The sequence below is a fragment of the Macaca nemestrina genome, chromosome 15 (assembly GCF_043159975.1).
Source record: "Macaca nemestrina isolate mMacNem1 chromosome 15, mMacNem.hap1, whole genome shotgun sequence".
Classification (NCBI taxonomy): Eukaryota; Metazoa; Chordata; class Mammalia; order Primates; family Cercopithecidae; genus Macaca; species Macaca nemestrina.
The window spans coordinates 16,256,638-16,270,224 of record NC_092139.1 but is presented as its reverse complement, the minus strand read 5'-3'; the positions used below and the strand labels follow the sequence as shown (position 1 = coordinate 16,270,224).

The 13,587-nt window shown below is 47.2% G+C and overlaps 1 long non-coding RNA gene across 5 annotated transcripts in view; it reads right to left on the bottom strand.

Annotated features, from left to right (window-relative positions):
* The window catches only part of LOC105470711 (uncharacterized), a 223,010-nt gene that overhangs the window by 162,253 nt on the left and 47,170 nt on the right, over positions 1 to 13,587 (bottom strand). For 2 of the 5 annotated variants that reach the window (XR_011613265.1, XR_980718.2), the window contains exon 1: positions 3,768 to 3,937. The exons of the other annotated variants lie outside the window; for them this stretch is intronic. This is a non-coding gene — a long non-coding RNA (uncharacterized lncRNA). Of the gene's footprint in view, positions 1 to 3,767; positions 3,938 to 13,587 lie in introns of those variants that run through there. 5 annotated transcript variants of the gene reach the window in all.

The window sequence follows — 13,587 nt, the reverse complement described above, 5'->3', positions numbered from 1 at the left end:
TGATCCCATTCATACAAAAGGTTCAGAATAGGTCAATTCATAGAGACAGAATGCAGCTCAGGGGCTCGAGGATGGGAAATGGGAGCAAAGGGTTTGGGTTTAACGGTTATAGGTGATACAAAATATTTTGACACTAGATAGAGGTGGTTGTACAACATTGTGAATGTACTAAATGCCATTTTGTTCACTTTAAATGGTTAATTTTAGGCCAGGCACGGTGGCTCACGCCTGTAATCCCAGCACTTTGGGAAGCCGAGGCGGGTAGATCACTTGAGGTCAGGAGTTCAAGACCAGCCTGGCCAACGAGCAAAACCCCATCTCTACTAAAAATACAAAAATTAACCAGGTGTGGTGGTGCGTGCCTGTAATCTCAGCTACTCGGCAACCTGAGACAGGAGAATGGCTTGAACCCAGGAGGCGGAGGTTGCAGTGAGCTGAGATGGCACCACTGCACTCCAGCCTGGGCAGAAGAGCAAGATTCCGTCTCAAAAAAAAATTTTTTTTAAAGGTTAATTTTATGTTATGTGAATTTCACCTCAATTTTTTAAAATTTCTTATCTCAGAGTCTGCTTCTGGGGAGCCCAAACTAACTTACCTGGCACCATGGGCGGTAACACATGCTATGGACTGCACCACCTCTCATAAGATATGGGGAGCCAAGAGCCCTGCGTGACCTCCCTCCTCTGGGAGGTTCTTGGTCTGATCCACTGCTTTTACCTGACATCAGAACTTTCAAATCCACCTTGTAAAGTCTAGAAAAGCACATCTTTTACAGAGAGTGGGATTAGGAAATTGGTCAGAATCTCACTGTCCCCAAAAAGAACATTTTTTCCCAAACTGGCTGAGGGGTCTCCCCAGCTTTTCTCCCTATGCCACGCCCTATTACCAACCTCAGACCTGTGACATTCAGTCCAGAAAAATCCTGGAGGCGTCTTGACTGTGACAACCAGGAGTGGAGTCAGCTCAGGAAGGGGCTGCCTAGAGATTCCTACTGGGAGGGGCAGGCTGCTGTTCATTATATATTTTCATATCAAGAACAGGAATAGAGTTGATCAGATTTGCAATTAGAGACGATCACTCTGGCTGCTGCTGTAGAGAAGGAACTTGAGCAACGTCAGCAAGGTCATGTGAAGCTGATCAGGAGGTCATTGCAAAGACTCAGACAGGAGATGATGGCAGCTTAGACAAGGGTGGTGGTAGTGCAGATGGAGGGACCAGATCCGGGAGATACATGGCAGGTGAAATCCACAGGCCTGGATAATGGAGTGCATGGTGGGGATTAGCAAGCAGACAGGTGAAGGTGCCATTGTCTGAGAAGACAAGCCTAGGAGGGGAGCAGGCAAAGGACCGGGATGGGAGATCCTGGCTTCATTCTTAGATGCGCTTAGTTTTGGGTGCCTTTGAAACATCCCGGTGGAGATTCCAGGAAGCCAGGTAGGTACAGGGGTCTGGAACTCAGAGAGACATGAGCTATAAAGACCACCTGCCTGGAGATGGTAAAGGAAGGAAGAGAATCTTTAATTACGGATCAGGAAACAAAGGCATAGAGCAGGAAAGAGATCGAACAAGATTGACAGCCTCAGTAGCCTAGCAGCATAGTACTGTCATGTGGTGGGCTCAGTAATGACCCTCCAAAGGTGTCCACATCCTAATCCCTGGAACGTGTCAATCGTCATTGTGGAGGGCTCAGTAATGACCCCCCAAAGATGTCCACATCCTAATCCCCGGAACTTGCCAAGATCTTACCTTACATGCTAGAAGGGGGCTCTGCAGAGGTGATTAAATTAAGCATCTTGAGCTGGGGAGATTATCCCGGATTCAGGACAATCCAGGTGGGTTCAATGTAATCACAACGAGTCTCTGTTAGAGGAGAAGATGATATGATGAGAGAAGCAGAGATTGGAGCAAGGAAGCCAAGGAAGGCAGCCCCCGGAAGCTGGAAGAGATGATGAGCACATTCTCCACGGAGATCTAGGAGGAACCACTGCTGACACCTCAATGTGAGCCCCATAAGACTCATTTCTGACTTCTGACCTCTAGAGCTACAAGAGTGTGAATATGTGTTCTTTTAAGCCACTAAGTTTGTAGCAATTAGTTACAGCGGCCACAGAAATCTAACACGGCTGAACTCACATTATTATTGACCACATAAACCTGGATCCTTGTGGGGCTCTGACTGTAAGTAACAATACTCTGAGGACATTTCCTGCTGACTTAACAAGAGGTCTTGGGGCTGGTTCAGCCACTCAGACTCTCCCTCCTTTTGCTCAGCCTTCAGGTTGGTAGTCTCTGCCCACAATCACTACATGACCGCTATAACTCCAAGCCTCAGCACCTCACGTGACAGTGTCTAAAGCAGGATAAAGGGCACAGGAGTCAGGAGCCTCCAGATGCTCAGGACTTCTAGATTTAATGAAGAGAACAATTATTCCTGCAAAGCCCAGGACACTTCCTTTTACATCTCATTGGCCAGAATCGATCATAGGCTAACTCTGGTACTGCACTGGTTCACTCAGAGCAGTGTTGATTCCTCCCCATTGAGGGACAGGTTCCTGCCTGAGGGGAGAGTATAACATTCTGCTCTGAGCTCTATTCCAGGTTCCCAGGTCCTGAGAGATTAATCCACTTCCTCCAAATTGCTTCTCTGAGTCAACCATTCTGACAACAGGACATGATGCACACAGACTGGACAAGTCACAAAGAAAGCTCCTTTCTGCAAGATTGCAACACCTGCCTGATCAGAGCCACCAGACTTGTGGACGGCACTCTGACCATTTTGGTTCCTTCTCATCTAAGCCCTCTTGTTCCCCAAGTTTTAGGAGACACTTCCTTAGGGGAGTGGCAAGAGCCATTCCTTGGCAGTGTGAATCTCAGCAAGAGTTTCTGAAAGTTCATCGTGTGTTCCCAAAAAAAAGCAGAATTCTATTAACAAGAGAGACTAGATACTGGGTAAGCAACCAGTAGTTGCAGCCACAAACTCTTTGTAAGCTTACTTGGGGTAGTCTATTAGGCTTAACCCAGTTCTCAGTCAGGGGTGATTTTATGTCATAGGAACATGTCGCAATATCTGGAGACATATTTGGTGTCATATCGCGGGGGATGTTTCTACTGGCATCTAAGGGTAGAGAGAGGGCCAGGGACAGTCAATCATTCTACAATGCACACGACAGCCCCACAATGAAGAATGACACGATTGCAAATGTCAACAGTGCTGAGCTTAAGAAACTCTGATCTAATCCCCTGGGAGCAGGATAGGGGTTTACCAAGAAGCGTACTTTTTTTTTTTTTTTTTTTGGGGAGACAGAGTCTTCCTCTGTCGTCCAGGCTGGAGTGCAGTGGCACGATCTCAGCTCACTGCAAATTCCACCTCCTGGGTTCCAGTGATTCTCCTGCCTCAGCCTTCCGAGTAGCCGGGATTACAGGCGCCCGCCACCATGCCCGGCTAATTTTTTGTATTTTAGTACAGATGGGGTTTCACCGTGTTGCCCAGGCTGGTCTCAAACTCCTGAGCTCAGGCAATCTGCCCACCTCTGCTTCCCAAAGTGCTAGGATTACAGGCATGAGCCACTGCGCCCGACCTGTACTTGTATTTACACTAAAATACTACTCCTTGTTTATTTGAAATTCACATTTAACAGGGTGTCCTGTGTTTGATCTGGCAACCCTAGAACAGGGTCAGACTCTATACCCCAATGTTTGCTGTGGTCCAGGGCTTAACAACCTAACGCACATTTGTTAAAGATTGAATGAAAAAATGAGGATCTCACCAAAGATGTCCAAGGCTGCTACACGCTCCGGTCACCTTGGTCAAAACACCTTCCTGGAGCCCAAGCAGGTAGCCTCCAAAACACAAAGCAGCCCTTTGCTTCCTGGGCTCCATGACGGCAGCAGATGCCCTGCAAAGCAGCTCAGATATCTTCCCTTTCCCCGCCCTTCCTCCAGGGAAGGCCAGCTGCCTGCTCTGCAGTGACACTGCAGGGTCAGAACTCAGCCTGCGAGTAACCCAAGAACAATGCCTATTTGTTGGGGGCGGTCCTTGCTGCTGAGACAGAGACCCTGTGGCCATCAGTCCCAAATAGTGTCTGTTAATGGCCCACTGGAGTATGGTCCCTGTAGAAGTCAAAGAAAAAAGCCCTTAATTCACTAATAATCTAAACAGACAACACCAGCTGATAACTCCTAGAGCCCAGCTTATGATTCTTTATGAATCTCAGTGACTGCAGCTGCAAACAGGCTATAAAAATTGTTTTATCCACAGGGGAACCCTTTAGAGGGTTGATGGTGGAAATTGGATTCATGAGGACCCACTGCCCTGGATTTTCACAGTCCAGTTTTGCAGGCAATGGAAGAATATCCCAAGGCCCCATATGACAGCACGTTTCTGATTCCATGAATCTCATTGTGCACCGCCCTAAACTAGTCACCGAGTATGCATTTTACCTTCATTAATCTTAATCCACTTGACGGCCTGCAGTGTCCTTGATAGTAATCTCATTCTTAAGATGAGGAAACTGAGGCCCAGGGAGGTCAGCTAAGGAGGAAGGAGGGGCCAGTCGGTGGAGGCAGAGCCCAGGTTAGTTAGAACATTGGCCTTGGGGCTGTACTGCTCTTTTATTAAATCACTAACATAATATATCAGTTCATAAGTGGTTTTTCTGGATGGGGATTGCCAAACCCGGTATGCTGTCTTAGAGAGAGCCCTAAATTGAATTGCGTTTATGGTCAAATGGATCCTGTTTTTCCCCTTTAAAGAACTTTTGTCCACCAAAGATCCATGAACTCTAACTTTTCCACAGAGATCTGAAGCTGTGCTGCCTGGAGACGCCTTATTTTAATATTTTAATATTCACTTACATGTGTATTAATGCTACTTAAACAAGGCTTATGTGCCTCGGTTTCATCACACAGTGAAATCCACGTGTTTAATCTTCCTTCCCTGCTTATCCAAAAAAGAACTATGGGTGGATGGTTAAGCAGCTAGACAAATTGTCACAGCTCTCTGCAAACTGTCCTCCTAATTGGAGGCAGCCCTGCTGTCTTTCACTGGTAGGAATTCTGATTAAACCTCATTGCTTTCCAAGGTTAAAGGCACGCAGCCCCCAGGAGACCACAGTTACACCTGTTTAGAATCCACCCCCAAACTAACCCTTTATTCCTGAACGTGCACTTTGAGGCCTCGGGCATAAGTATAAACTACACTACACAATTATTTGTAATTAAGGGAGAAAACGTGTACTGTACTGCAAAAATTAGCCGTGCTTTGTTGATGTGAATCATATCTATAGCGGCGTGCCAGTCCAGAGAGGCGGCATAAAATATAATTAAATTTCTTCTCACTTAATAGTTGTTTATGTTGCTATTTTTCATAATCATAATATCTCAAGACATAGAAACAGTTTTTCTCTAATGTAATAGCATTCTACCAATGAGACGGCCTGGGTTTAAATGAAAACTCAGGCAGAATTAACCACAAGAGTGTATTTATATGGATGATGCTAGAATTTTGTTATAAAGCCCCGTGCACAACTGTCCCCACTCAGGAGCTGAGACGTTTATCCCCACCCCACGAGGGTGACTCTGCAGCCTCTTCTGCTCTCGTGGAAGAGTTTCAGCCAAATTTCGTGAGCTATTAAAGCCACCTGTGCCCCAGTTTAGTGTCCTTGTGCTTCAGACCCCAGTCATTTTCCCTACTTTTAACATTTCTCCTTTACACATTGATTTGGTTGAGATACATTAAAAGCTTGACTTTTACAACCCTCATAAAATCCCATCTGCTCCAAGCTCCAACCCAAACTCAGCCAGAGCATGCTCGGACAAACTGTTCGGATTGTATTTCAGCCTCTCAACGGAAGGACACACAGAGCAACAGCAATTTTCTCTCTCTCTCTCTCTCTCCATCTGTCATTAAACATAAGTCAGGCATGCTTCACAAAATGCTGCCAAGAAAGCAGTAGAAGGAATAGCATGCCTTACACACATCAAAAGAAAGATCCCCTCGAGGGGGTTGGGGGAGAGTCAGGGTGGCATGAAGAGTCTGAAAGTCCCAATTGTCCATCCAGGACGATACCAGTGAAAGATGTCATGGGGGGCGAGAGACATGGGAGGAGAAAGGCTGTCCCAGACACTGTGGGTGGAGGCGGCAGGGGCTGGAGCAGCGGGAGGCCGTGGGGGCCCCGAGGATTCTGCTGAGCCTCACCCAGGCCTGGTTGAGTCACAGCTGAGCGACCTCCCAGGCCAGGGACATCTGAGACCCTGAGGCCCCTAAGTCTCCCAGGTAGACACCCAGCTCCAGAATGTGGCTAGCAGTCCCCACCTGCCTGGAAGGACCTGGAAAACAGGCTGAGGCCTTGAACCCAGAGGACCAGGGAGTTTGCTGGGAATTATGGGGAAGAAACATGGCTGAAGGAGCTTTGCAGACCCTCTGAGCTCATGGGTGTCTGAGCTGGTGAGTTAAGTCCAGCTCAAAACACCCGACCTACAGCACCTGCCTACAATGAACACACACACACACGCACACACACACACAGACATGCACACACTTACAGAGGCACAGGCAAATACACACATGCATACACACACACACACAGTCACAAACAAGGTCTCTCCCCTCTCCCCTAAAGGAGAAGGGGCAAAATGCAGACATCACCACATTCGGCCTTTGAACAGTGACAATGGAAAGAAAACGCAAGTACACAAGCGATACCACCAGCCCAGCCACAGCCCCCTCTGCTATGCTAAGTACAATTTGCCACATCCCCTTCACAGTGTTTCCTTGATGGCGGGAAAGGGATAGAGTAGAAAATTATAGGCAGGGCCCAGTGTGGGGAAGAGAGGCCTCAAAAACACAAGGCCTGAGGGAAGGTAATGCGTGGTGGCACAGTGGCTTCCAAAACTATTTTTCCTCTAAACCTACACACAACCGGGTTCACCAGATTCAGCACACAAAAAAATGTATTTCAGAAAAGCAAAGAATAATTTTTCATATAAGTATGCACCAAATATCACATAGGACATGGTTATACTAAAAAATTAATTTCTTGATTATCAAAAATTCAGATTTAACCAAGAATCCTGTATTTTATTTGGCAACACACACACACACACACACACACACACGGACACACTCTTACACATCTTATCTAGGACTCAACATAAAAAGCAGCTAAAAGGCAGGTCCTACCCCTGGGCCTCCCTGGCCCAGCCCCTAGACCCTGATGGCACCTTCTTGGACTCTAAGGGTCCAATTAGAAAATCACTGGTGCAGCTGGCCATGGTGGCTCATGCCTGTAATTCCAGCACTTTAGGAGGCCGAGGTGGGTGGATCACCTGAGGTTAGGAGTTCAACACCAGCCTTGCCAACATGGTGAAAGTCCATCTCTAAATATAAAAAAATTAACTGGGTGTGGTGGTGCACACCTGTAATTCCAGCTACTCTAGAGGCTGAGGCAGGAGAATCGCTTGAACCTGGGAGCTGGAGGTTGCAGTGAGCCGAGATCATGCCACTGCACTCCAGCCTGGGCAACAAGAGCAAAACTCCGTCTCAAAAAAAAAGCACTGGTACGGTGGAAAGGGTATGAGTTCCACAGCAAGATACAGTTCCGCCTGGTTCAAACCCCACTTGCCAGCCTCGTGACCTTGGGCAAGACCCTTTACGTATTTGAGCATTAATTTTCCCATAAACTTAGGTTTATGTTTGAATCTGGGTATTTGCTCATCTGTGCGTGTTGGGACACTGTCCTCTCGCCCCTCTTGTTGCCCCTCTTTCCCACCAGGCTCCCTGTCACTGGGGAAGAGAAGAGGAGGCTGCTCTAAAGCAGGTTCTCAGGGAAGACAGAGAGCAGGTGAGACAGACTTTCCCTAGAGGACACGCCCGGATTTGTTCACCTTGTAGTGAATTGTGAAGGGGATTTCTTACTGCATCTCCACCTCCTGTTACACAGTCACCGGAGGGTTCTAATTAACTTAAAGTCATTAATGGCTGGGCACAGTGACTCATGCCTGTAATCTCAGAACTTGAGAGGCCAAGGTGGGCAGATCACTTAAGATCAGAAGTTCAAGACCAGCCTGGCCAACATGGTGAAACCCTGTCTCTACTAAAACTACGAAAATTAGCAGGGCACTGTGGCGTGCACCTGTAATCCCAGCTGCCGGGAGGCAGAGGTTACAATGAGCTGAGATCGTGCCACCGCACTCCAGCCTGGGCAACAGAATGAGACTCCATATCCAAAAAAAGTCATTCATTAAATATAGAAAGGGGGTGGAGAGGACCGACTGAAGACCCCTGGCCTGTTGCTTGTGCAGCATCGTGGAGGACAGAAAACTCAAGGCAGCCCACAAGACGTGTGCTTTAGTGTCCTCATAAGCAACTCAAAGAGTAATTAATGGTGGTGGGCTAGGTTGGTGGCACATAGGACATTTGTTCATGAAGGTCCTTCCTTCCCTAGGCCAAGTTTAAATACATGCCATGGCTTAGGAGGTGGATATGAGGTTCAGGCTTTGGTGATACTTGCTGGTTTGGTTTTTTGTTTTTGGAGTTTTTTTAAAATATATTACTTCTCCTGAAGCATTAATAACATGTTACGTTTCCAAACTTATCAGTTGAATGATGAGTTGACTATAAAACACCGGGTTGGAGGATGACAACGTGCTACCGGGTGTGCGTGCACGAGTGTGCATCCACACGAACCTGCGGGTGTCCGTTGCCTAGAATATGGTTCCCATGCAATGATCTTGAACACCTGGTTAATGTATTTGCAAAGGCAATACAATCACACAGAGAACACTACTGGCATTTGGAGCTCATTCCCCTTTGATTCGGGGGTGATTTTTCTCTCCACTGGTCTGGAATTGGTGAACTGAAGTGTTGAGACCAGCATCACAGGGATGGTTCTAGTCTCCTGATTTAGGCTGAATGGGGAATATTCTCAGCCCATCCTGTCCAATGATAGAGACTACCAGTTCTTAGACATCATATCCCTCAGAAGCAGGGAATTCTCTCCACCCAGAGACCACTTCCTCTTGAGTTCTTCATGCTCGCTTATGATTTTGAAACCCATATCTTATGACTTTGAGTCTGCGTTGCCCAGTGGTCCTGGCCTCTGACCCGTGGCTTCATCTTATGAGAAACCTAGCCCCCCGTTTTGTACACCTAGGCCCTGCTGGAGACTTAGATAATCTCTTTCCCAACTGCAGGGTCGTTTTGGGCAGCTTTCTCGTGTGGGTTGATGGACAGGTCCATCCCTGGAGACCATAACCACTACCCAAGAAGCATCTGACCAAGTGGAAGCCAAGTGTGTTAGGGGAAGAAAGTTGCCAACAGCCTTTCTCACTGGCTCCCATTCAGGGCCCCAGGAGTGACTTGACCCACCCCAGTGGCTGGAAGAGAGAAGCTTTTTGGCTAAAAGTTTGAGAAAACTGTTCACACACAGAAGTCCAGAGGAGATTCACGCTCTGGTGAAAATCAGATCATCCAAAGAATTGTGTGTGACCTGCTGTAGAGATGGACAGTAGCCAGGAGACACCACGCAGATCAGCTGGCTCTTTCTGAAAAAGGGAACCCTTTTTCCCAGGAGAATGCAGATCAGCTGGCTCTTTCTGAAAAAGGGAACCCTTGATGGGCTGGGATTCTTAGTGCCTTGGAGTGCTGACTATTTGAATGTGAATCAGGATTTGTTCAGCTGCAAGGAGTAGAGTAAATGAACAGTTGCTTAGTCAGTGCTTCTCAAACTTTCATGTGCATACAACTCACCTGGGTTCCTTGTCAAACAGCAGCTTCTAATCCATTAGGTATGGAATGACGCCTATAATAAGCTCCCAAGTAAAGCCCACGCTTCTGGTCCAGGCACTATGCTTTGAGTAGCAGAGGGGTGTACATTGCAACTAATAGGGAGCTTCCAATTTAATTGGAATCCTCCAGAATTCCAATTTAGTTGGTGTGGGTGTGGTCTGGGAATTGGCCAATTTTAAATCTCCCCAAGTGCTTCTAGTGTGCAGCGAAGGCAAGAACCACTGACTTAAGCAATAGAGACTTTTCCTTACTGCACAGAACAAGAAGTCCAGAAGAAGGCGTTTTCCAGGCTGGTTTGGCAGCACCATGGTGGAATTAGGAGCCAGAATCTTTCTGTCCTTGTGTTCCACCATCCTCATCATGTCTTCAACATTAACAGCTCATGGTCTCAAGATGGCTGCAGAGTTCCAGACATCACATCCACCCACAGGGTAGGAAGAAATGGGAGGACACTTTGCTGTCTCTCTCTTAAGCAGGGATCAAAGTCTTTCATGGAACCCAGCCCCTCCACTCCCACAGTAGACATCCCTTTGTCTTTTTGCCCAGGGTGGGTTATATATATGGTTGCCATATTCAGCAAATAAATGTTCTAAATTTAAATTGAGACAAGCTTATGCTAAACAATTATTCATTGTCTGAAATCTGAATGTAACTAGGCATGGCTATGCTTCATCTGGCCCTAGTAATATTTAATACATCCACCCATATACCAATCATTGACAAAGGAAACTAGGATGATCACACTTGATTTAGCCTCCAGCCCACTCTCTAACTAACCCATCCTTAGCTGAGCCTGAGTTCCTCTCTCTTTCAGCCAGACCTGGGTCACGTTTGTCTCTGGGCCAGTCGCTGGCTACAGGAATGGAATGTGCTGATTGGCTTAGCCTGGGTCACATGCTCCATCCTACAGTCAAATATATAAGGTGGATAAGGGAGAAGGAGTTACCTTCCTTATCCAGGAGAAAGGCTATAACCAGGAGGAGGGTTCACTAACCAGGTATTTTATTTTCTGTATTCTGACACTTTGATATCTGGGACCATGCTGACCCTGGCCTGCCTATCTGAGGGTTAGCCGGTTCCTGATAAAGCATGCTTTTCAAATACAAACCAACCAACCCAGAGCCGATGCTCCAACCCCTCCTCTATTGGACCCTCCTATTCCATTCCCTAGTCACCCCAGGGCCAGGTGCCAGATAGCTAGGGCAGTCCCTATGCCCCAGGGCCCCCTGAAATTATTCAAACTAGCCAATTCCAAAACCTGCTTACCTCGCCTTCCTTATTCTTCCCTCCAAAGCCACAATCAAGGCTCTTTCCCATATTCACTCCCTCTCCTTCTGCCTCTGCCAATCCCAGCGCTTCCCTGGGTGGTCCCCATGATGTGGTGTGTCCCCTCCTGTCGGGACCTGTAACAAACCCCCTTTTGAGTGGCAGTCCTTTCCTGACCTGTTGGCCTTCCTATACCTTGAATTTTCCATCAATCCATTGTACTTTAAAACAGAGGGGAAGCATTTTTTCAAATAAATGTATTCAAGCACCTACTAGTATGCCAGACATTGCTTCAGTGGTGGGATACAGCCCCATGAACGAAGGCCACACAATGCTCCTGAAACAGACATTCTAGTGAAGTAAGATAAATGAGGACACGCAAAATATGTGTCATGTCAGATAGTGTTGGGTGTTGGCAAGGAGGACAGAGAACGGGCAGGAATCGTTAAGAGGCTGCAATTTCAAATGGAGCAGCCAGGGAGGGCCTTACTGAGAAGGTGACATTTGAAGAGACAGCTGAGGTAGCTGAGGGAGGAAGCCACAAAGACATCTGGCACAGAGCACAGCAAGTGCAAAGGCCCTGGGGTCAGGTGGGATTTTAACTGGCTTCCCCCGGGTGTTGGGTGGAGAAACATGATTGGCACAGACAGTCATCAGCCCTTATCCATGGAGGGATACATTCCAGGACTCCCAGTGGACCCTGAAACCACAGCTAATACAGAACGTGACTGAACACGTTTCTGGTCATGTCTCCTATCCACAAATTTAATGGTTTTTTTCCTTCTTAACTAAGCACTTGTGCCCTGTGTCCATATCTTTTGCAGTTTGAGGTGCAGCGGCAAAACTAGCATGAGTTTCTTTTTCCTTCTCAATATCACGGATAGAAGATTCATTTTTACCGAAGATCTTAGCAACCTCAGCATACCATTTTTATTTCTTTTATTCATTTAAAAACTTTCACCTTTTCATTTAAAGGAAGCCCTTTATGGCTTCACTTTGGCATATCCAAATGGCTGGCATCACTACACTTGTGTTTGGAGCTGTTATTAAGTAAAATAAGAGTAACTTGGACACAGGCACTATGATACTGAAACTATCTGATATCTGGTAACTGGGATAGCTGCCAAGTGACCAACGGGCAGGTGGCGCACGCAGCATGAATTCACTGAACAAAGGGATGATTCACTTCCCAAGTGAATGGAGCGGGACAGAGCTGCATGGTGCAAAATTTTATCATGCTACTCAGAACGGCACTCAAGTTTCACTCCAGCTGCTGCCCACAGAGCTGAAACCCCAGGTAACCCCGGAGAAACCCGCAGAGGGATCATTAGTGCCTGGAGCGCTCTCAAGGAACCAGCACAAGCACTAGGGCACTGAGGACAGAGTCCGCTTTGTCCCACCTGCTTCAGGGCCCCAGACACAGGCTGCAGCTCCCGGACCCCCTTAACTTCACATCAAAGACCCCAGAGCCAGAAAGGCCTTTGAAGGAAAAGCCTTCTGTTAGACCCATTTTTGTGTTTCTTTGTTTTTGACAAATGTGGAAACAGAGGCACAAGGCTCAGAGAATCCAGCTTCTTCCGCTCACATCACAAGCTGCGCCTGCCCAGAGTCGCCATGCCTAGCCTAGGGTTCCTGGTGCAAGACGACACATATAGACACAGAATGGAATTCGAGTTGGATTCACAAGGAGAAGGGTTTCCCCCAAAGCCTGAAGAAGAAGAAAGGGTCAGACCAAATCATGTTTCCACCCAGTATCTTTTGAGTACTCTCTATGTCGGGCACTATTCCACAGCCTGGGGCTACAGTAATGAAGACAGACACGATCCCTTCTCTCAGGAAGCGGAGGTGATGATGCTAGCAAATGAATACACGCAGTCATTTCAAAGAGAAATAAATGCTAAGAAGAGAACAAAGGGAGGCAACGGGCCAGACAGCAAGGGGGGTAGGGGGCTACGTTAGATGGACAAACAGGGGAGACTGTCCAAGGCCATGGTGAGGAGCTTGGATTACATTCCCATAAAATGAAAATGGGTTAGGGGGCTTAGATGGAGAAGGGACATGACTGGACATAGATTCTAACAGGATCCTTCTGGCTGAGTGTGGGGAGAACAGATTGTCAGGGGGAGGGTGGAAGCAGAGATACCACAGGAGAAGCCACTCTGATTGTCAGGCAGGAACTGTGATGCTTGGACCGGGGTGCCTAGTGCAGATGGTGAAATGCAGTCAGACCCTGTATGTATTCGGGGGACTGGAGGTGGGGTTGAGGCAAAGAGAAGAGGAAGGACACCTGCATTTTAAGCTGAGCCACTAGGCTGATGATTGAGCCCCAGCTCTTCTCTCCTGGGAGCGATAAACATTTGCTACAGGATCTGTGAATCAAATAAGCTTAATATTAAGCTCAGATTATAACTTTGTATCAGTGACTCTTGATGAAAACCAAGAAAATATCCTGGTGTAAGAAAGTCTGATGAGGACACAGGAGAGCAGCACAAAGAAAACCATGGAAGCCTCAACATAGATGTATATTTTTTCTC